Source organism: Oncorhynchus clarkii, chromosome 12 (genome assembly GCF_045791955.1).
Source record: "Oncorhynchus clarkii lewisi isolate Uvic-CL-2024 chromosome 12, UVic_Ocla_1.0, whole genome shotgun sequence".
NCBI lineage: Eukaryota > Metazoa > Chordata > Actinopteri > Salmoniformes > Salmonidae > Oncorhynchus > Oncorhynchus clarkii.
In genome coordinates this window covers 67,083,951-67,107,179 of record NC_092158.1, presented here as the reverse complement: position 1 = coordinate 67,107,179, position 23,229 = coordinate 67,083,951, and the positions used below count along the sequence as shown (strand labels likewise).

The window sequence follows — 23,229 nt, the reverse complement described above, 5'->3', positions numbered from 1 at the left end:
CCACTGTGCAATCCGGTTTCCGAGCTGGTCACGGGTGCACCTCAGCCACGCTCAAGGTACTAAACGATATCATAACCTCCATCGATAAAATACAGTACTGTGCAGACGTCTTCAATGCCATTACAACTCTCCTTCCGTGGCCTCCAACTGCTCTTAAATTAAAGTAAAATTAAAAGCATGCTATTCAACCGATCGCTGCCCGCACCTGCCCGCCCGTCCAGCATCACTACTCTGGACGGTCCTGACAACTACAAATACCTAACTTCTGGTTAGACTGTAAACTCTCCTTCTAGACTCATATTAAACATCTCCAATCCAAAATTAAATTTAGAACCAGCTTCCTATTTTGCAACAAGGCATCCTTCACTCATGCTGCCAAACATACCCTCATAAAACTGACCATCCTACCGATCCTCGACTTCGGCGATGTCATTTCCAAAATAGCCTCCAACACTCTACTCAACAAATTGGATGCAGTCTATCACAGTGCCATCCGTTTTGTCACCAAAGCCACATATACTACCCACCACTGCGACGTGTACGCTCTCGTTGGCTGTCCCTCGCTTCATACTCGTTGCCAAACCCACTGGCTCCAGGTCATCTACAAGTCTCTGCTAGGTAAAGCCCCGCCTTATCTCAGCTCACTGGTCACCATAGCATCACCCACCTATAGCACGTGCTCCAGCAGGCATATCTCACTGGTCGTCCCCAAAGCCAATTCTTCCTTTGGCCGCCTCTCCTTCCAGTTCTTTGCTGCCAATGACTGGAACGAACTGCAAAAATCCCTAAAGCTGGAGACTCCTCACTAGCTTTAAGCACCAGCTGTCAGAGCAGCTCACACATCACTGCACCTGTACATAGCTCATCTGTAAATTAGCCCATCCAATCTACCTCATCGCCATACTGTATTTATTTATCTTGCTCCTTTGCACCCCAGTATCTCTACCTGCACATTCATCTTCTACACATTCTACCATTCCAGTGTTTAATTGCTATATTGTAATTACTTCGCCACCATGGCCTATTTATTGCCTTACCTCATTTGCACACGCTGTATATAGATTTTTCTATTGTGTTATTGACTGTACGCTTGTTTATCACATGTGTTGTTGTTTTTGTCGCACTGCTTCGCTTTATCTTGGCCAGGTCGCTGTTGAAAATGAGAACTTGTTCTAAACTGGCCTACCTGGTTAAATAAAGGTGGAAACAAAATTACGTTACTTCCTTTATGAGATCAGTTGGCTCAGAGGTGACAGAAAACAAAATGGAAGGAGTCATTAGCGTTACAGTAATTACCTTCTCCTCCACAAATGGATGATGGGCTATCTAGCTCTCTGCTGCCACACACACACACACACACACACACACACACACACACACACACACACACACACACACACACACACTCATAGATTCATAGCCACAGGAAGAGGCTGCCCAGTATCGTGTTTCTCACACAAGACGGTCGGAGGAGTCGACTTGTTATATTTCTGTCACTTCCATTAATACAATACACTTCAGAACATCAACTAGCTGAGAGAAGAGGGGACAATGGATCTTGTCCCTATGTACATGCATGTGTGTGTTTCTCTCCCTGTCCCTGCAGACAGCAGTAATGGGCTTTAACTGCTTATCATGGTTATGTACGATGTAGGGCTGGGCGATAAGGCCAAAATATCAAGATGGTATTTTAATAAAAAAAATAGCGGTATGACAGCATTTTGTTTTTTAATAATAATACTTTATGAGTAGTGTGTGACGCTACAGTGGCAACACATACATTCCAAGTGAATTTAATGGTTCTTTTTCTATTCTGACTGTTTTATACTGTTCAATTAAACCAAAAATAAATTTTCAGCAATATCTCAATTTCTTGTGCTCATTTGAGGTCATTTCCACACTGCCACGTAAGGGTCTGCACAATATCAGATATCAATCTAGGCCTTATTTTTAACCAAATGTTGCAACTGCGATTTGACTTGCGGTTTAGAGCAAAACACTTGGGTGAAATGTTGTAATCATTGATTATTCTAATTCTATAGTTAGAATATAATAGTGGCCACTTTGAACACAGTGTTGTTTGACATGACAACGAATGAAAATGCCTGGGAGGAGTTGTGACGGGGTAGGAACCAAACTGTTTCCTAGGGGATCCTATAATCTTTGGCTACATTAAATGTTTTCTCGTAGCAACTTCATGTAGCTAACATATTCATGCTTCACATATTTATTTTTGATTTATTAGATACTGTTGCACAAACAACATGCTGATTTAGGTCTACACCATCACTGGTATTATCAGGTTGTACAGACCTTTGGTCTGACTCAGTACATTTATTAGCTAACGTAAACTCACGTAAACTCGTACATCGCCTTGGTCCGTACAATTGCCCTTATTTTAGCGCCCCAAAAACGTAATACTTCCAGATCAACTGTAATGTCAATACCATTGTAAAGCAGAATTTCTCCCCTTTCCAACAGAATCAATTACATGACCTAAACACTGCCCGTTTCTGCATAATTCATGCAGGCAATGAGCACCGTCGGGTCTTTTTTAAAATTGACGGGTGGGGAAGGAGAGTCGTGTGTCGTGTGGGAAAACTGCTTTTTTCACTCGATCTGAGAAGCAAAGGGAAAACAGCATCGTTATCATCAACACTGTTGCATGTGCTGCATTGACCATGCAGACTGAAAGCAAGTGCGTCTTGGTCGAGGAACAACAAACACACTCCTTGAGTGACAGGGGGCGGGGCTAGGTCTGTGTGGAAAGCGGCATGGAGAGAGAGAGAGAGACAGAGAGAGAGAGGACTCAAGTGGCGGAGTAAACTATCAAAAATGGACGTTACACATGGCATATCACTTTTAACAAACCAAACATTCAAATACCGTTATAGAAGGTAAAGTAAAAACCCTAACTGGTCCGTGCATCAATACCGGTATATCATAAAATACGGTATACCAACCAGCCCTAGTCCAAAATGGCATGCTATTCTTTACTTAGGGATAGGCCACTAGTTAACATTAGTGTACTCTATAGGGAATAGGGAGCCATTTGAGATGCATTAAGAGCCTCTATCTGACAGAAGAGTGGGTTTGACATGTTGCTCAATCGCTTACCTCACACCTCCGGTATCCCCCTGCTCATTGCTCGGTCTGTGTACATGTGGCCGAGGGCAATGGTGAAAGAAGAGAGGGGGGGGGGGGGGTGTGACATGTTACAAGCTACATAACTTTATGGGAAAGACAGCTGCAACATAGATCAGTATATTTCCATGTACGTGTATGGATTGGGTGTGTGTGTACATTGCTAAATCCGTGACCATATGGTGGTTGCGTTGCATGAAATACATTTTTTTTTACGAGCAAATCCCCCAACTTCCCTTGTCCAAACACCTCCGATGGAAAACAAGAGCTTTTACCTGAGAGAAAGTGGTGACATGACATCTCCGTCTGTGTACTCTGTAGCTAGGCCAAGGGTAATGGTGATGGCTTGAGTTAGCTGTTAGCATATGGCGTGGATTAGCTACTGTTAGCCTCTGCACATCTGGAGGAGCCAGGCAGCGACTGTGTGTGAACACTGGAGTACACACTGCTTGTTCTGGGAAGGGTAGTGCACACGTATGCACACTCATGTACATGCACACACGCATGAATGGAGGAACAAAGAAACACACACAAACACACACACACACTACGTTGGGAGGTTTGAGCCTGTGAAAGCCTGTCTCGTTATCCCCGTAATGGGCCAGAGGACGTGTGGAAGAGGCCAGAGCTCTTGTAATCTTAACGTCTGTACGTGTTTGTTCATCTTTGTTTTGACACACTTTCATGCTCGACTTGTTTACTGGGGGGGCCACTGGGGTGAGGGTGTTGTGTGAAAGTAAGAAGGATGAAAATATTAGCTGAAGTACAGGTTTTTTTTCGCGATACGAGAGATTGAATGACCTTGCTCCTATTGTACTTAGGAGAAACACCTTTCCAAGGTAGAATAGCCCTGGCCATCTCTTTTAAAATGGAGAGAAAGAGCCGAATGTACAGAAGTAATTAGCTGATGTTAAAATAACCAGTTAAAAGGTTGAACCTCAGCAACTGTAAAGTGCTTGAAAAGTCATTCTTACAAGGAAAAAGAGCGAGAGAGAAATGCTTTACAAACAGGCTCTCTTTGGAAGGAAAACAGCTTGGTTTCTTAGCTCAGTTGAGGCTCATTATTTATTTATTTTCATCCTGGCCTCCACATCAAAACATGCCTTTCCCACCCAGATGGAAGCCAAGGTCACGGCCCACGGATACTAAGAGAAAATGAAAAGAGGAAAATCTCTGACCGAGAAGATCCTTGGTTTGCGTCATGTGGCCCAAGTTGTTTAAATGTTTTTTCTTATTTTTCTTTCTTCTGAAAGTTGTATTTGGGTGATTACATTTGGCCTCAATCCTTTTTTGACAGCACCACTTTTTGATTTGAACCGAAACCTTCCATACATATTTGCCCATTGCAGAAGTGCTCAAAAAGTGACCTTTTGGACCTGAATGCAAAAACATTCAAGAGAAAGGTGCTCAAAGCTGACCCATTTTGCCCACCATAACATGAGACATCCATGTCTTCATCATTGAAAAGAGAAATTGTTGAAATTGATATTGTTTTAAAGCTTAAAAACAGGGCTGTCAAACAATTGTACAATCTTTAACGCCAGTTGTAAAACAAACTTGTAGACTCCCATCTTTTTTTCTTAATTTTCACATAATGTATGTTGTAGCTTAGATCCTATTTTGTGTTGTGCCCTCTATCGGTTGAGACACAAAATGTTTTTGAATATTGGGTGGGTGTCATGGTTAGGCTGATAAATTGACTAAAATGGGAATACAATTGAAATTCAAACTTTCAAATGGTACCACAAAGATGGTTGGAGGTCCACACATCAAGAAAATGTTTATTTGGATCCCCATTAACTTTGCAGAATCAGTAGCTTGTCTTCCTGGGGTCTCTAAAATAAAGTACACAACAAAACACTGACACATTGAGCAGGCACACAAATGTAAAATACGATATAATTTGTTTTTTTATTACTAACAATACAACTAAAATGTTGACTTGAATGGTAAAATGCGTTGTTTTAAATTATACGGTCAATACTACATATGAAACCTATTGAAGTCATAGAAATATAGATAATAGAATAGACATGACCATTTAAGTTGACATTTGATGGTTGGTGGACCTGCAGTCTTCTTTGTGGTAATAATTAGAAGTTGAAATTCATAAAAAAAAGTGCAGTGGTCTGAAGGGATAGGTCCATTCTATTTCTATGATTGAAGTGACACCCACCCTGTGTTCAAGAGCATTTTGTGTCTCAACCAATGGCGGGCACAACACAAAAATCTCAGATGATGCGAAATAGGGTCTAAGCAAAAACATATTTTTACGTTACAGAGTTTACGTGTTTTTAGTTAATTGACGTTAAAGGTTTAGAAAATGACAATTTTCCTAATATATACATTTATATATATATATGTTTTATAATAAAATAGTTTGACAACACTGTTTGTACGCTGTTAAATTATATCAAACACCTGTTTATCTTTGCCAGTGATGAAGACATGTCTCATGGTATGGTGGGGTATGCAAAAACAGTCAACTGCGAGCATCTTTATCTCCTGAATGTATTGGCATTCAGGGCCAAAAAGTCACTTTCTGGTCACTTCTTTCACAGGCAAAAGTTTTGTTAAAATCAAAAGGGATGCTGTCAAAAAGTTGTTGAATTCAAATGGTTTTACCCATTCTGAATGTGTTGTGTTATATGTGGACTTGTGTGTGTCTTTGGACGATAGAGCTCTATAAAACATCTCCCAGCATCCAGTTTCTCAGCGATTCATTTTTCAATGATAATATACAGGTAGGAGGAGGTGGATATTCTTCTATTCTCGTCACTGTGTGCAATTCAAACAGATCTCCACAAAATATTCACTTGGTTCAGATTTGATGCTTGTTGTGTAGCCCAGAGAGAGTGTGGTAGAAAGTGGGGGGGGGGGGGGGGGGTATAGAGGGTGTAATATGTTTAAGTAAGATAGTAGGATAGTGTAGTTGTGCATTTGGTTTCTGATTTAAATGTGAGATGTGGAGAACATCTTGAACAATCTGGCCATAAATTACCATGTACTCTTATAATCTCCACACGGCACAGCCAGAAGAGGACTGGCCACCCCTCAGAGCCTGGTTCGTCTCTGGGTTTCTTCCTAGGTTCCTGCCTTTGTTGGGAGTTTTTCCAAGCCGCCGTGCTTCTACATCTGCATTGCTTGCTGTTTGGGGTTTTAGGATGGGTTTCTGTATAGCACTTTGTGACATCTGCTGAGGTAAAAAGGCCTTTATATACAAATGTGATTGATTGATTGATGGAGCCCAGAGAGAGTGCTGTGGAAGGGATAGAGCGAGAGAGGGAGGGAGGGATAGAGGGGAGAGATGAAAGGAGGGAGATGGGGAGGCAGAGATGGAGAGAGATTGATAGAGAGAGATGGAGGGATGGCTGGAGGGAGGGAGAGGTCATAGAGTGCAGTGTGTGTAAGTGGATGTGCACCACGTGCTCCAAGGCCAGGTCTTTATAACACCTTGATGACCTACAGTACTGACCCCAAACACCAGATGTATCCTCCTCCCTGACGCCTTTAAAGCCTGATCATACCTCTGTGTGTGTGTGTGTGTGTGTGTGGGGGGGGGGTATTAGGCTACACACACAATGACCCTTTGTACATATGAGCATGCGTGTAGGCTTTTGTGTGTGTACAGATTTAGTCGGAAGTTTACATACACTTAGGTTGGAGTCAATAAAACTCGTTTTTCAACCACTCCACAATGTCTATTTAGCAAACTATAGTTTTGGCAAGTTGGTTAGGACATCTACTTTGTGCATGACACAAGTACTTTTTCCAACAATTGTTTACATACAGATTATTTAACTTACAATTCACTGTATCACAATTCCAGTGGGTCAGAAGTTTACATACACTAAGTTGACTGTGCCTTTAAACAGCTTGGAAAATGTGATATGTGATATTAATTTTGTATAAATATTCATTAATTATAGTACAGATCAGGCACCAATGCTGTAATTCTGTTTCCGTAAATCTTTTACCGGATGTAAATCCACTTCAGCTGCTGTAGTCAAATAACCTACATTTAAAAAAAATCTGAAGCAGAATTGACTGTAATTCTGTTACCAAACTTTGCATCAGCACAGTTTTTGTGACATTTTCTTGTTCTAAGTAGTCCTTGTGGATAGACTTGTATGGTTGAATGAAACTTTGAAAATCAATGTTTTTTTTTGTTTTGGCATACATTATAAAAGTGAGGAAAAAAATCGTAATAAAAAGCCGGAGTAAAAGTAAAAACAGGAAATATCAGGAAATGTGCCAAACCAGTTGAAATGGTAATGGTAATGGGACATGTAAAATCCCCTGCTTAGCCAGCAGGTTCGAGGAACAAAAGCCCCATAGAGCTGTAGCCTTCCAGGGGCCCTGAACATGACGAATGCTGCTGGGACCAAGGCCGGGGCAGGGGGGGCAGAGGACTCCCCCCGGCACAACTCCACCCCAACCCCATGAAGGCCTGGAGATATTGATATGGGGTGGGGGATTAGAGTAGAGGGAGATATCATCACCATTTCAAAGTTGGGGCGGTGGAGTAGTATCCCTCCCTCCATCCCTCCCTCCCTCGACCTCCAGAGCCCCCGCTGGACTAATCGATCTCTGTGGACAGAAAAAAGAAAAAAAACGACCGCCATCATCTCCCGCCGGACACAGAGAAGATGAGAGAGGGAGGGAGGGAGGCAAGGTGCGAGAGAACGAGGAGAGGCAGCGCGATAAAAGAAAGAGAGCATGTGAGCAAGGAGAAGAGGTGGTGCAGCCTCCCGGGTGGTGCAGTGTTCTAAGGCACTGCATCGCAGTGCTAGCTGTGCCACCAGAGACTCTAGGTTCGGGAGCCCCAGGGCTGGGCCGGCAGGACCGGTGAAGAGAGAAAGGCCCTGTGGGAAGGCTTTGTAATGGGGGCCCGAACAGGAAGACTCCGTTACATCACTCATTATGTACATCACACTGGGGGGGACGACACAGCCACAAAAACACAGAGCTCAACTCCACCCTGTACCAGACCGACCCAGGACATTGTTGCAGCTCTCTGGTGGCTAGCAAAACAGTGCAGATTCTGGTACAAGCCTAGATATACATTAGTTACACGCATGTGTTGTAGGACTATGAGCTCCAGGTCAATTAGATGACAGCTCCTAGAGGCTTGTTGTTACCCTGTCACAAAATGGAACAGAATAAGAATAAAAGAATATGCCATTTAACAGATGTTTTAATCCTAAACGAATCACAGTCATGCGTGCATACATTTTGAATGTGGGGGGTCCTGGGAATCGAGCCCACAATCCTGCCGTTTCAAGGTTTATAGAGGACCACACTGGTGAACGTCCTCTCTATGCAGATACACACGACAACATGTTCCATAGTGTAAATATATTCCTCTATCTGTATTTCTCTGCAGTGTGTGTCAGCTGTGGTTTTGGGTAGGGGTCAATGGAGGACGCTGGCCAGGGGATAGAGAGGTCATCCTTTACCAAAAAGGACAACAGCTTCCCATAAAGCCCCTGATCTCTGTCAACAACAGCATCAGCGGGGGGCCCTGGCCCAGAGCCCCGGGGGCCCATCTCAGGGACAATACACAACCCAGCCAGGGCCAGTGAGAGAAGAGAGAAAGTGAGCAGCAGCACTGGTTAACCCCTCAGCGCCGTGCATATCAATAGGAGCCGGGCTCAGTAGCTAGCGATTTGCATTCAGATGCGGAAGGCGTCCTCCCATTGATTCTCAACGAGCTCCTAATGTCTTATCATCAGTAACACACTACGCCGCCAGGGACTCAAATCCTGCAGTGCCAGACGTGTCCCCCTGATTAAGCCAGTACATGTCCAGGCCCATCTGAAGTTTGCTAGAGAGCATTTGGATGATCCAGAAGAAGATTGGGAGAATGTCATATGGTCAGATGAAACCAAAATATAACTTTTTGGTAAAAACTCAACTCGTCGTGTTTGGAGGACAAAGAATGCTGAGTTGCATCCAAAGAACACCATACCTACTATGAAGCATGGGGGTGGAAACATCATGCTTTGGGGCTGTTTCTCTGCAAATGGACCAGGACGACTAATCCATGTAATGGAAAGAATGAATGGGACCATGTATCGTGAGATTTTGAGTGAAAACCTCCTTCCATCAGCAAGAGCATTGAAGATGAAACGTGGCTGGGTCTTTCAGCATGACAATGATCCAAAACACACCGCCCGGGCAATGAAGGAGTGGCTTCGTAAGAAGCATTTTAAGGTCCTGGAGTGGCCTAGTCAGTCTCCAGATCTCAACCCCATAGAAAATCTTTGGAGGGAGTTGAAAGTCCGTGTTGCCCAGCAACAGCCCCAAAACATCACTGCTCTAGAGGGGATCTGCATGGAGGAATGGACCAAAATACCAGCAACAGTGTGTGAAAACCTTGTGAAGACTTACAGAAAACGTTTGACCTCTGTCATTGCCAACAAAGGGTATATAACAAAGTATTGAGATAAACTTTTGTTATTGACCAAATACTTATTTTCCACCATAATTTGCAAATAAATTCATTAAAAATCCTACAATGTGATTTTCTGGATGTTTTTTTCTCATTTTGTCTGTCATAGTTGAAGTGTACCTATGATGAAAATTACAGGCCTCTCATCTTTTTAAGTGGGAGAACTTGCACAATTGGTGGCTGACTAAATACTTTTTTGCCCCACTGTATATATTACAGTCAGAACAACACTACCCCGTGTTCCTTGGCTGTAGGCCTCACACGCAACACAAAGACTTAAGGGTGGACATACGTTGATTTGTGGAATAAGACCCTGACAGAAGCTCTCGGGACTCAAAACACTCTATAGTTGTACACTACACTGTCTACACGTCAACACACCCTCCCTATATAACCAAGTGTTGCTGGGTCTCATCCAACATATTGGTTAGCAGGTCTCCATTCCTGGCTCTTTTGAATCCCACACACATTGTTTATTCAGATTCAAATCTCAAGATCAGCTCTCCCCTTTGGATTGCAGTAATCTCTCTCTCTCCGTCACACACACACGCGCGCGCACACAACCAGCCAGCTGCTTCAAATCTCTCTCTCTTCTATTCATTCACAATATCAATCCTTAACACATAGCCAGCTGCTTCAAAACAATTCTCAACTATCGGTAAAGTTCACAAAAATGTTTTTATGAATGCAGATATTCTGCACTTCCTTATCTTGCCCTACAATCTGATACCAACTATGAAGTCATTGTGTTTGGAATAACTAGACACTGAGGTTTTCCAGTAGGGAAGGATTTAGTAGAAAAAGCATGCAGTGGGTGTTTCGCCAAAAGGGCTAATTAAATTTGACAGACTCATGTAACATGTGTGTGTATTGAGAAACGTATTAGTACTGGATGGGGAATCCCCACAGCACATGGCATCCTGCCCGTTTCCGTCTCACTCTCTCACACACACACACACACACACACACACACACACACACACACACACACACACACACACACACACACACACACACACACACACACACACACACACACACACACACACACACACACACACACACACACACACACACACACACACACACACACACACACACACACACACCTCTCTGACGGGTCAATTCCCATCAGCCTAGCAGCTGCAGACCAAGGGGAGAAGTGTGTGTGCGTGTTCTTGCGTGCGTGTGTCTGTGCAGGACAGGAACAAACACTGTGACCCAGGATCTACTTGGCTCGCGCCGCCCCTGGTCACTTCCCCCTAGGAGAGCCACTATAGTTTGCCTTCCATCCACTCCCTCATTTTACACTGACATTTTAGTCATTTAGCAGACACTATATTTTCATACTTTTTTCATACTGGTCCCCTGTGGGAATCAAACCCAGAACCCTGGCCTTGCAACCACCCTGGATAGCAGAGTGGACAACTGACCACTCTGAAAGAGCCATGCTGTAGCACCAGCTCCACATTCTTTTAATGGGCCTTTAATGTGCATATTTAGCCAAAGTTCACCAGCGGTAAAGCTCCTGTGACCAGCTGGGCCCAGAGACTGAAGTGCAGATCACTCTACCAACAGCAAACCTTCCTTTCTCATCAAAATTGGTGTAATAACCAGCTGCACTACAACACTGCTCCATAGACACAACACTGCTCCCATAGACACAACACTGCTCCCATAGACACAACGCTGCTCCCATAGACACAACAGCGCTGCTCCCATAGACACAACGCTGCTCCCATAGACACAACGCTGCTCCCATAGACACAACGCTGCTCCCATAGACACAACGCTGCTCCCATAGACACAACTCTGCTCACATAGACACACCGCTGCTCCCATAGACACAACGCTGCTCCCATAGACACAACGCTGCTCCCATAGACACAACGCTGCTCCCATAGACACAACACTGCTCCCATAGACACAACACTGCTCCCATAGACACAACACTGCTCCCATAGACACAACACTGCTCCCATAGACACAACACTGCTCCCATAGACACAACACTGCTCCCATAGACACAACACTGCTCCCATAGACACAACACTGCTCCCATAGACACAACACTGCTCCCATAGACACAACACTGCTCCCATAGACACAACACTGCTTCCATAGACACAACACTGCTTCCATAGACACAACACTGCTCCCATAGACACAACACTGCTCCCATAGACACAACACTGCTCCCATAGACACAACACTGCTCCCATAGACACAACACTGCTCCCATAGACACAACACTGCTCCCATAGACACAACACTGCTCCCATAGACACAACACTGCTTCCATAGACACAACACTGCTCCCATAGACACAACACTGCTCCCATAGACACAACACTGCTCCCATAGACACAACACTGCTTCCATAGACACAACACTGCTTCCATAGACACAACACTTAAGCATTACAGTACAATTGTTGGTTGGTTCACATCACTTGACCCGAGTTGGAACTACTATAATATTGACTATTTACCAGACAGTTTACCAACCTGACCCAAGATTGACTTTTACTACAGTCTTTGAAGCGGTCTCTTTTCCCGCCTGTGCCAATACAGCCAGTGCTGTTCTTGATGGGGTGCAGGCGTTTGGGCTTTGGAAAGAAAGAAGGCCCCATCCCTGCCTACCTCCCCCTCTCTATTCATCCCTCCATCACATCCCTTAATAAAGACCAACATCTAGGAGGTCAGGGGTCAAGTGCATGTTTCCCAACACCGTGTGCCAATCAGGCCGCAGCACCATCTCTGCCGGGTGTTAGAGAGAACCAGAGAGAGAAAGAGAGACAGAGAGAACCAGAGAGAAAGAGAGAGAAGGGGAAGATAGTCAAGGTCTTGTAAAACAGAAGAAGCGACATATTGACAATGCTCACGGGAACAATGAGGCAGACAACAGCCTCATCTGATAGGCGATTATGTCACTCGTTGCTGCAGCGGCTCAGATTAATGCAAATCAAATCAAATGTCATTGGTCACATTCACATGGTTAGCAGATGTCATTGCGAGTGTAGCGAAATGCTTGTGCAGCAATATCTAACATGTAATCTAACAATTCCACAACAACTACCTAATACACACACACAGGACCAACACACACATGTCCAATACACACACAGGGCGACGCAGCCATGCGCACACACACACACTCCGATAGGGCACTGAGTTGGCATATACAACAACAAAACGTCCGAGATACCACAGCCGCAATTAAGTGACTGTAAAATATGCATTCAAGTACAGTATTTCCATGTTGAATTACTACCGCCTCTCCATCTAAAAGCTGACAGCCAGATAGACACGTACATACACAGGCACGAGGCAGAGTGGCCCGATGATTCTGGTGGCTGATAGTTCAGTAATGACCAGAGTGCTTAGGGCTGCAGCCAAAACACTGGAGGAGAGCAGCTGAGCTCTGCAAAGTATACAGAAAAGAGAAAAGTCGTGTAGTTTTATTTCCGCCCTGGACCCCCCCCCCCCCCTTTGAATCATCACATGGAAAGGTACACGAGATTATTACAATTGTTTATATACAAACTATTATACATTTATATCACAAAGAAGCTGCCTTATGGTTCTAGATCTAGCATGATAAAGACCTGTCCTCTTACAGAATCAAATCTAAGTTATATATATCTATTTAGCCTCTAGTGTAATTATGTGACCGAATTGGCGCCCCGTTCCCTATATAGTGCACTGCTTTTGGCCAGAAACCCATTGACCCTGGTCAAAAGTAATGCTCCATAAAAGGGAAAAGGTTGCCATTTGGGACGCATCATGGCGTAAACGTGACCAGCATTCACCCCGGGCACTTATCCTGCCAGTCTATTAAGCCGTTTGCCGCTAAGCCCTGACATCAGAGCTGATCAAGCTGATCACTCCTCTCTGGCTGATCTGAAAGTCTCAGAGCTCACCTCATCGACACAACAAAACCACCTAAATCATTACACTCCAATATCTGGCATCCCTACCGTCCCCCGAGACGATGCCCACTGCCAGAGAAGTTTCAGTCAAAAGACGATGAACATGAACTGTAAACACAACAAGACACCACACGCACGGCACACACACACACACACACACACACACACACACACACACACACACACACACACACACACACACACACACACACACACACACACACACACACACACACACACACACACACACACACACACACACACACACACACACACAAATAGCGTGTGGCACTGTGATCCGTACTAACTGCACTAAACACTCAGTAACCCTCCGCTGCACACTTCACTAAACTGTTTGTTTGTCCAGCTGATTAAGTAACCCTGTCATGACGGCGGCGCCACTTCATGCTAAGAAATTGAGACCCGCCTAAACTGCATTCCTAACTGAGTGTGTGCGTGTGCGTGTGCGTGTGTGTGTGTGTGTGTGTGTGTGTGTGCATGTGCGTGTGTGTCATGTACCAGTGTGCGTGTGTGGCAGCCTTTCTGTGCTGTAAGCCACATTCTCTCTTGAGTCGGCTGCTTTAGTTTCCAGACCAGTTCATCCTCTGATTCGTTCAGACCAAAAAATAGGGCACCTGGTCTATAGGGCAATGTTGCATGTATGATGTCAATGGAGGACGTCACGCATCATAGCACAACATCAGATCACATCTCATAATATTGTTATGAACGTTATGTTGTCAATATGGTATCGGTATCATGGTATTGTATGACGGAGTGTGTGTATATTGGTAGTACTGGGGACAGTGTGATATAACCTTGTCTAATGCAGTAATCTAGGTTCACAGAGCCCTAACCTGCCATTGACCTGTTGCACCGTTCTAGCCACACTGCACTGCTCCTGTCAAAGGACATAAGGCGTGTCGGTTATCTGGCAGACTTCCTCCAGTCTTATTGCCGTAGGCCTCCTCCAACACCAGGCCCAGATGCTCCCTTCTCTTAGTATGCTAAGTGATGCACTAGCAGCTAGCCACCTCACTCAGAGCAGGGCACTGAAGTCTGGGACTCCAGCACACACACCAGAACCACCTCCATCTGTCTGCCCATCCTCCGCTCCCTCCCTCCCACACAGGCAGGCCCATCAAGAGAGGTCATGTCAAAGAACATAACCTCTCCCTCCACCTCGCCGTCTCTGGGAGGCCCCCGCAGAGGCAAGCGGTGCGCTGTGTGCTGGCGGAGGAGCGCTAGGCTAACGTCGGTCTGTCACGCTGTGACGGCCATTTCCCCTGAGACGCCACCCCTCAACACACTGGACATTTTTTACTACGCACACACACACACACACACACACACTTTCGTTTTTTTTCAAACGCATGCTTTCTCTACTCTCTTGCAGACCTTCAAAAAAGCCTGTCTGGCAGCTGCTGTTGGGTACCGCGGAGCGGAGCAGGAATCAAAGCAGACATTAATAGCATCTCACAGACATAATTAGCGAAAGGGAACTCGCACCATGTGCCACAAATGATTAGTGAATTATGTTTCCCCCCTGCGATAGAGGAAGGAGGCAGGTTTTATTTTTTTTATTTTTTTGCCCCCAACGTTCTCCAGCAGCGTAGAAGTAGTAGTTACCCACTGGAGTGTGATTGATGTGAATACTGTAAGGGAATGGGCTGGGGCATGTTAAAGAGGACAGGATCGATGCTTTGTTTACGGCGGCATGAGCAGGAACTGATGCGAACGAGGGAGGTGTGTTGGTCTGCACACGTGTGGATGAACACACATCTGCTCTCATGTCAAGTAAGCACGGGAGGGGCAAGGTGCCCTTCCAATGATACTTTAATGTGTTGAGTGCCTATTTGGATGCTAACGATGATGATGATGTTGTGTGTGTGTGTGTGTGTGTGTGTCGCTGTCAGGAGTAATCAGTCTTGGTGAGGACACTGCTGGCCCCTCTCACTGAGTCATGCCTTTACTAAATGAGGTTGGACTGAAGTGTTGTTTTAATCAGCCCAGCCTGCCTCCATTCATTATTCAACACCTTGGCGCACGGGAAGCCTAGGGGCTGGTGGGGGTGGACGGGAGGGCGGAGGGGAAAGAGACGGGGGAACAAGGGGAGGAGGAGGGGGGGAAGAGGAGGAGGGCCCGATGAGGAGTTGTACGAGTTGAACTAGAGGAGGAGGAGGAGAGCCAAAGAGGTGTACAAGGAGAAAGAAGGAGCGTGGGAAGGAGAGGAGAGGAGGGAAGCAGGAGGAGAACCCCACATGTGGGGCTGAGGAGTAAGTTTAGGGGCGGCAGGTAGCCTAGTGGGTAGAGCGCTGGGCCAGTAACCGAACGACAAGGTAAAAATCTGTCGTTCTGCCCCTGAAAAAGGTGGTTAACCCACTGTTCACCGGTAGGCCGTCTTTGTAAATAAGAATTTGTTCTTAATTGACTTGCCTAGTTTAATAAAGTTTACATTAACAACAAAAAAAATAAAGTTGTGGAACCCTCGTCTCTCTCAGCCCAGCTGCTGACGGTTAAGGATGGATTCCAATCCAATACTTCGGCCTCCTTTCCTCTGCCCATGCTGGCCGTGTGGATTTAAAAGAACTGGAGTAAGTGGTCTAGTGTCAACTCCCTCTCTCCTTGTCAAGGTGGAACTAGGCATAACCTTCCCCGTCTACATGGACCATTCTGCTGTTCCTTGTCCCTTGGGGTCTTTTCTCTGAACCAACCACCCAAAGGTGTCCCTCTCTGTTGAGCATACAGAGTCAGTCAACCCTATCCCCCCCCCACACACACACACACACACACACACATTGCCCGTCCCTTCCCTCTCGTCCACCTCAGTGGCTAAATGTCAGCGGGCATGGTGCGCGACGTGACGTGGTGCGTGTGAACGTGTGAAAAGGGAGGAGTGAGGGAGGCGAGGGTTTGGATCAGGGAGTTTCACACCTCCAATGAGAGGCTTAGACTTCTCTGCTGAATGACAAGGCTAAGTGGCAGCCAGTGCCATGGGTACACAGCTAAGATACTGTGAGAATCCTACAGAGACACTGTGAAGATACGGCGAAGATACTGTGAAAATCCTACAGAGACACTGTGAAGATACGGCGAAGATACTGTGAAAATCCTACAGAGATACTGTGAAGATACAGCGAAGGTACAGTGAAGAGACACTGTGAAGATACGGCGAAGATACTGTGAAAATCCTACAGAGATACTGTGAAGATACAGCGAAGGTACAGTGAAGATACTGTGAAAATCCTACAGAGATACTGTGAAGATACAGCGAAGGTACAGTGAAGATATGGCGAAGATACTGTGAAAATCCTACAGAGATACTGTGAAGATACAGCGAAGATACTGTGAAGATACAGCGAAGGTACTGTGAAGATCCTACATGAAGAAAGATACTATACATAGAGACAATGAAGATACTCTACCCGTGAAGGTATTGCAGCAAAGACTCTGGAAAGATAGTGTGAAGATGACGCAACAGTGAAGATGATAAAAATGATGAAAACAAAGACACATGCTTAAGAAATACTGCAGAGATACGTGATGGACATCACAGAAGTCAGGGAGAAGTATGGGAGGGGTCCCTTCTTCTCTAAACCAAGCAGAGGATGGAACTTGAACATCTTCAGTTTCAGATTTTATTTTATTTTAGGGCTTTGGAAATCTTTGAAGTCTGTTGCTCTCCTTCCTCCCCTCCCTCCATCCACCCCCCCTCGATCTCTCTCTCTCTAGATACAGCTATCTCTGCATGGATTTATAGGGAGTAGAGAGAAATGGGCCAAAAAGCCACCCGTAACCCGCTCTCTTCTCCCCCTCCTTTTCACCAGACTGTCTCTTGTTTCTCTGTCTCCCTCACTCTCTTTTGCTTTACCTCCCTCTCTCCGTCTCTAGTTCTCTCTGCCCCTTTTCATTCTTTCCCTCACTTTCTCCCCCCCACCCCACCCCACCCCCCACCCTTTCCTTCCCTCCTGCTCACATTACTCTCTGTTGAGTGATAAACATTGTCTGTGGCCAGTAAATCCAGGCTGGGGCCTGAGGGAGGCTGACAGGCCCTCTATAAAACACTCCACTCTCTCCCACAGACACTGCCTTTGGTCTGGAGGCCCACAGGAAGTGATTTCACGCAAACACACACACAGGGTATACACACACACACACACACACACACACACACACACACGCAAACGCATTCAGGAACTCGACAGAAACTCTCTCCACCCCTGTCCTCTCCTCTAAATCCTCCCTCTGTCTCCCTAACTGAGCACTTAACCGCGACTGACTGACACTTTCATTACTTTAATTAAAAGGGTGACACGAGGCACCTCGCTTTACGCTAGCCCCCCACTCCCGCTTGAGTAGGGGAACTGGGCAGCGTTAGCTAGTGTTAATGGGGCTAGCTAGCGTTAGCGCCTTTCCTCACCCCTCACCCCCTCCTCACCGTGTCGCCACTGACAGCTGGTCCAGTGACCGTGCCCGAAGAGCCTCAAACACCTAGCCAGTCTTCCTCCCCTGTCCTCTCCTCCTTTCCCTCCTCTCCTCGATCACACATCCCTTCCATCAGGATAGCAGCACTAACAGAGTCAGACTCATCTGCAGAGTGCTGCCTGTGTGTGTACTGGGAAGTATGTATTATATATGTTTAAATCCAGTGTACAGGTGGAGGCTTCAAAACTAAAGCCTGCTTCAGCTCTCCATCTCGCGTTCCCTCCCTCTACACTTCCATCTTTCTTCTCCTCCAGGAATGTAGAGAGAGATGGCGGAGGAGGAGGATTGATGATGGGGGAGGAGGGACGGGGGTGGGGGTAGTGTCACATCTGGAATGAGACTGCCTGTCAACACACACTCCTGCGCTCACGGACACACACACACACACGAGTTCCTCCACTGTGGAGAATTAACAACTTAAAGAGAGGGAAAGAAAGTGAGAGAGCGAGAGAGAAAAAAGACAGAGGGGATCGGGGGCTGCCTTAGTAAAAACACACCTGGTAGCAATTTCTGTCCTCTGGTAAATCGGGCCAGAGAAGAAAACGATTTGGGTTTTGGTCTCATTTTTCAATCAAAGAAGTGATTACCTGGGAGAAAATTAGAGTGTGTGCTGTAAAACGTCTGCCCGCTGTTTGAAGTGGCGGGAGGAGTTGAGAGATTTGAGGTTGGCTGTGGGAGGAGAGGGAGAGCTATTGGTCTGGAGTTTAGGAAGACTAGCCACTTTTCTCAATCTCACCACTGGGAACAGTGAATGAGTGTGTGTGTGTGTGTGTGTGTGTGTGTGTGTGTGTGTGTGTGTGTGTGTGTGTGTGTGTTATCCCCTGCATGCAACTACAAATCATATATTGGACTGTGTGCGTGTGCGTGTGCATTGTACAGAGTCTTGCAAAAGTATTCACCCCCATTGGCATTTTTACTATTTTGTTGCCTTACAACCTGGAAGTAAAAATGCAAAAAAAGGCAGTCGCACATCTGAGCATACTTTTTTTGCAGGTGCACGGTAACAGGAAACCGCACACTGCAGTTGATAGTATCACTGATCTTTAATAAGCTTACGTATCGGCCTCACGGCCTTCGTCAGAGCTAAAGGACGCCCTCTTCCAAATGGTAGCCATAAATGCAGAGGATGCGCACGGTGCAACAATATGATGAAGTGTGAATATTTCTGCCACCCACACACAGGAAAACGGTTCCAAATAAATGGCATTATTACGTGTTCTTCCACCCATGTTATTTCCATTGTTAAAACGTCCATGTGGGCTCTGCTATGTAGGTAAAACAGAGAATCAGTGAACATTAAAGTTCAAATCAGGAGAGGGGATTATCCAGTCGCAGTACATTTTTACATGACCTAAAACATGACAGTTCTACCTTTAGATTTTGTGGCATAGAGAAAGTTAAGATATCAGACAGGGGAGGTGATATTAATAATACTCTGAGTAAAAGAGAATGCTTTGGGATTTTCACCCTCCAGACATTATTTCCTAAAGGACTTAATGATGAAATGCCTATGTATGTCATGTTGTGAAGTTGAACATTAATTATGCCCCTATTTAAGATTACTCTGATGTTTTTCGTACGATGTACCCAATGATTAGTGGAAGACCTACCGAGCAAGTTGTCTCCTCATTGTGGTTTTACAGATTCTAATATTTCTGAAATGCATATTGTTATACTTCGTAGCACTTATTTGTTTTTTTCCTTCGCCTCCAACCCCTTTCGATGCATTAAACGGATGTGGGTGGGACCAGGTCTACATAAAGGTGACGATTCCAAAAAAACTCACAAAAGCTCTGACCAAGGTTATTAAAGATCATTGATACTATCAAGAGCAGTGCCCCGTTTCCTTTTTCCTTCATCTTACAACCTGGAATGAAAATAGATTTGTTTGGAGGGTTTGTATCATTTGATTTACACCACATGCCTACCACTTTGAAGATGCAACATATTTTTTATTGGGAAACAAAAAAGAAATAAGACACAAAAAAAATGAAAAGTTGATCGTGCATGAACTATTCGCCCCTGCAAAGTCGATACTTTGTAGAGCCACCTTTTGCAGCAATTACAGCTACAAGTCTCTTGGCACATTTAGCCACTGGGATTTTTTACCCATTCTTCAAGGCAAAACTGCTCCAGCTCCTTCAAGTTGGATGGGTTCTGCTGATGTACAGCAATCTATACCACATTCTCAATTGGACTGAGGTCTGGGCTTTAACTAGGCCACTCCAATACATTTAAATGTTTCCCTTAAACCACTTGAGTGTTGCTTTAGCAGTATGCTTAGGGTCATTGTCCTGCTGGAAGGTGAACCTCCATCCCAGTCTCAAATCTCTGTAAGACAAACAGGTTTCCCCAAGAATTTCCCTGTATTTAGCACCATCCATCATTCCTTCCATTCTGACCAGTTTCCCAGTCCCTGCCAATGAAAAACATTCCCACAACATGACCAGGCTTCACTGTGGGGATGGTGTTCTTGGGGTGATGAGAGGTGTCGGGTTTGCGCCAGAAATAGCGTTTTCCTTGATGGCCAAAAAGCTCAATTTTTGTCTCATCTGACCAGAGAACCTTCTTCCAAACATCTGGGGAGTCTCCCACATGCCTTTTGGCGAACACCAAACGTGTTTGCTTATTTTTGTCTTTAAGCAATGGCTTTTCTTCTGGCCACTCTTCTGTAAAGACCAGCTCTGTGGAGTGTACGGCTTAAAGTGGTCCTATGGACAGATACTCCAATCTCCACTGTAGAGCTTTGCAGCTCCTTCAGGGATATCTTTGGTCTCTTTGTTGCCTCTCTGATTAATGCCCTCCTTGCCTGGTCCATGAGTTTTGGTGGGCAGCCCTCTCTTGGCAGGTTTGTTGTGGTACCATATTTTTTCCATTTTTTAATAATGGATTTAATGGTGCTCCGTGGGATGTTCAAAATGTCAGATATTTTTTTATAACCCAACCCTGATCTGTACTTTTTTCAATTTTGTCCCTGACCACTTTTCAGGTTTTTATTTTTTAGAATAATTTTAAACAAGTTATGTTTTTCATTTCACTTCACCAATGTTTACTATTTTGTGTATGTCCATTACATGAAAACCGAATAAAAATCTATTTTAATTACAGGTTGCAATGCAACAAAATAGGAAAAACGCCAAGGGGGATGAATACTTTTGCAAGGCACTGTACGTGTGTACCACCACTCTGTATGTGTCTCTCTCTCTCTCTGTGTGTCTGTGCGTGCGTGCGTGTCTCTGTGTTTTTCAGGTCCCGGCGGGTCGTAGCAGGACTTCCAGGCTGTTTTAGTCTATGGAACAGGAATAGCAAGAGGCCAGTCAGCCAGTCAGTCATCTAGTCAGCCGCAGCTAGCTAGTTCCCCCCCCTCACACTACACACACAGTTTCCATGTTACACACCGAAGATGAAGCCGTGAATAACTGCTTATCAACAGCTCTGGCAGCAAAAGTTTAAATGTTCTTGGTAATCTAATACTTTTGAGCAACAAGTCAAAATACACTGAACAAAATGATAAGCGCAACATGTAAAGTGTTGGTCCCATGTTGTATGAGCTGAAATAAAAGATCCCATAAGTTTTTGATATACACAAAAACATATTTCTCTCAAATTGTGTGCACAAATTTGTTTACACCACCGTGTTAGTGAGCATTTCTCCTTTGCCAAGATAATCCATCCACCTGACAGGTGCCACACCTGTGGTGCCACATCATGAAGCTGATTAAACAGCATGATCATTACACAGGTGCACCTTGTGCTGGGTACAAGAAAAGGCCACTAAAAAGTGTGCAGTTTTGTCACACAACACAATGCCACAGATGTCAAGTTTTGAGGGAGCGTGCACTTGTCATGGTGACTTCAGGAATGTCCACCAGAGCTGTTGCCAGAGAATTGAATGTTAATTTCTATACCATAAGCTGCCTACATCGTTGTTCAAGATAATTTTGCATTACGTCCAACCGACCTCACAACTGCAGACCACGTGTATGGTGTCATGAGGGCGAGCGGTTTGCTGATGTCAATGTTGTGAACAGAGTGCCCCATGGTGACAGTGGGGTTATAGTATGGGCAGGCATAAGCTACGGACAGCGAACACAATTGCATTTTATCGATGGCTATTTGAATGAGCAAAGATACCGTGACGAGATCCTGAGGCCCATTGTGAGGTCAACATTTTTTGATGAATCTGTGACGAACAGATGCATATCTGTGAAATCCATGGACTGGGGCCTAATGAATGCATTTCAATTGACTGATTTCCTTATATGAACTGTAACTCAGTAAACTCTTTGAAATTGTTGCATGTTGCGTTTCTATTTTTGTTCACTGTATGTTTCCTAAACCATAGACGACCCTGGAAAAGGCAGACATTCCTTTCCCCCTAACCTTCCAATGATAGATAAACAATAATTAAAAATCAACCAGTCCCAGTGTTCAATAAATCATTCTAAAAATAAAGGCCAAAACATGACTATAAAACACATTAAGGAGTTAACAGACCAGCCTCCCTGAGAAGCCCAGATTTATAGAGACAGTGGGGTGTGTGTGTGTGCTACTGTAACAGATGTGATCGTTAACTCTTGCGTTGTACGTGTGTGTGTTTGGAAATGGGGAGTAATTTAGTGCCCCTCCGTCCCATTCCAGACCATCCCGACTTCGTCGATCAGACTCTCTCTCTCTCTCTCTCTCTCTCTCTCTCTCTCTCTCTCTCTCTCTCTCTCTCTCTCTCTCTCTCTCTCTCTCTCTCTCTCTCTCTCTCTCTCTCTCTCTCTCTCTCTCTCTCTCTCTCTCTCTCTCTCTCTCTCTCTCTCTCTCTCTCTCTCTCTCTCTCTCTCTCTCTCTCTCTCTCTCTCTCTCTCTCTCTCTCTCTCTCTCTCTCTCTCTCTATCTATCTATCTATCCGCTCCTTCACCTCCTCGCTCCATCCTCCTCTTTTCCTTTACCTGCACCACTGATAACATTTTTGTAAAAAAAACTTTATGGCTCACTGTGCTTGTTAAGTTATTTATTGCCAGTGAAGGGGAAGGGGGGAGGGGTAGCTAAAGAACACTACACTCTATAAACCTGCGCCCACACATGCACACAGAAACACAGGCACATGCACACACCACAACCATGCAAAAAACAAACACGTGCACACATGTTCGCACACTAAAACAGGGACAAAATCAACATGTTAAATAAGGCCAGGATGCACATCATCGCAGGCAGACAAGCA

At 45.0% G+C, this 23,229-nt stretch overlaps 1 protein-coding gene across 1 annotated transcript in view; it reads right to left on the bottom strand.

Moving 5' to 3' along the window:
• LOC139421078 (retinoic acid receptor, alpha b) overlaps positions 1-23,229 on the bottom strand; it is a 98,118-nt gene that overhangs the window by 60,637 nt on the left and 14,252 nt on the right. The gene's annotated exons all lie outside the window — the stretch shown is intronic.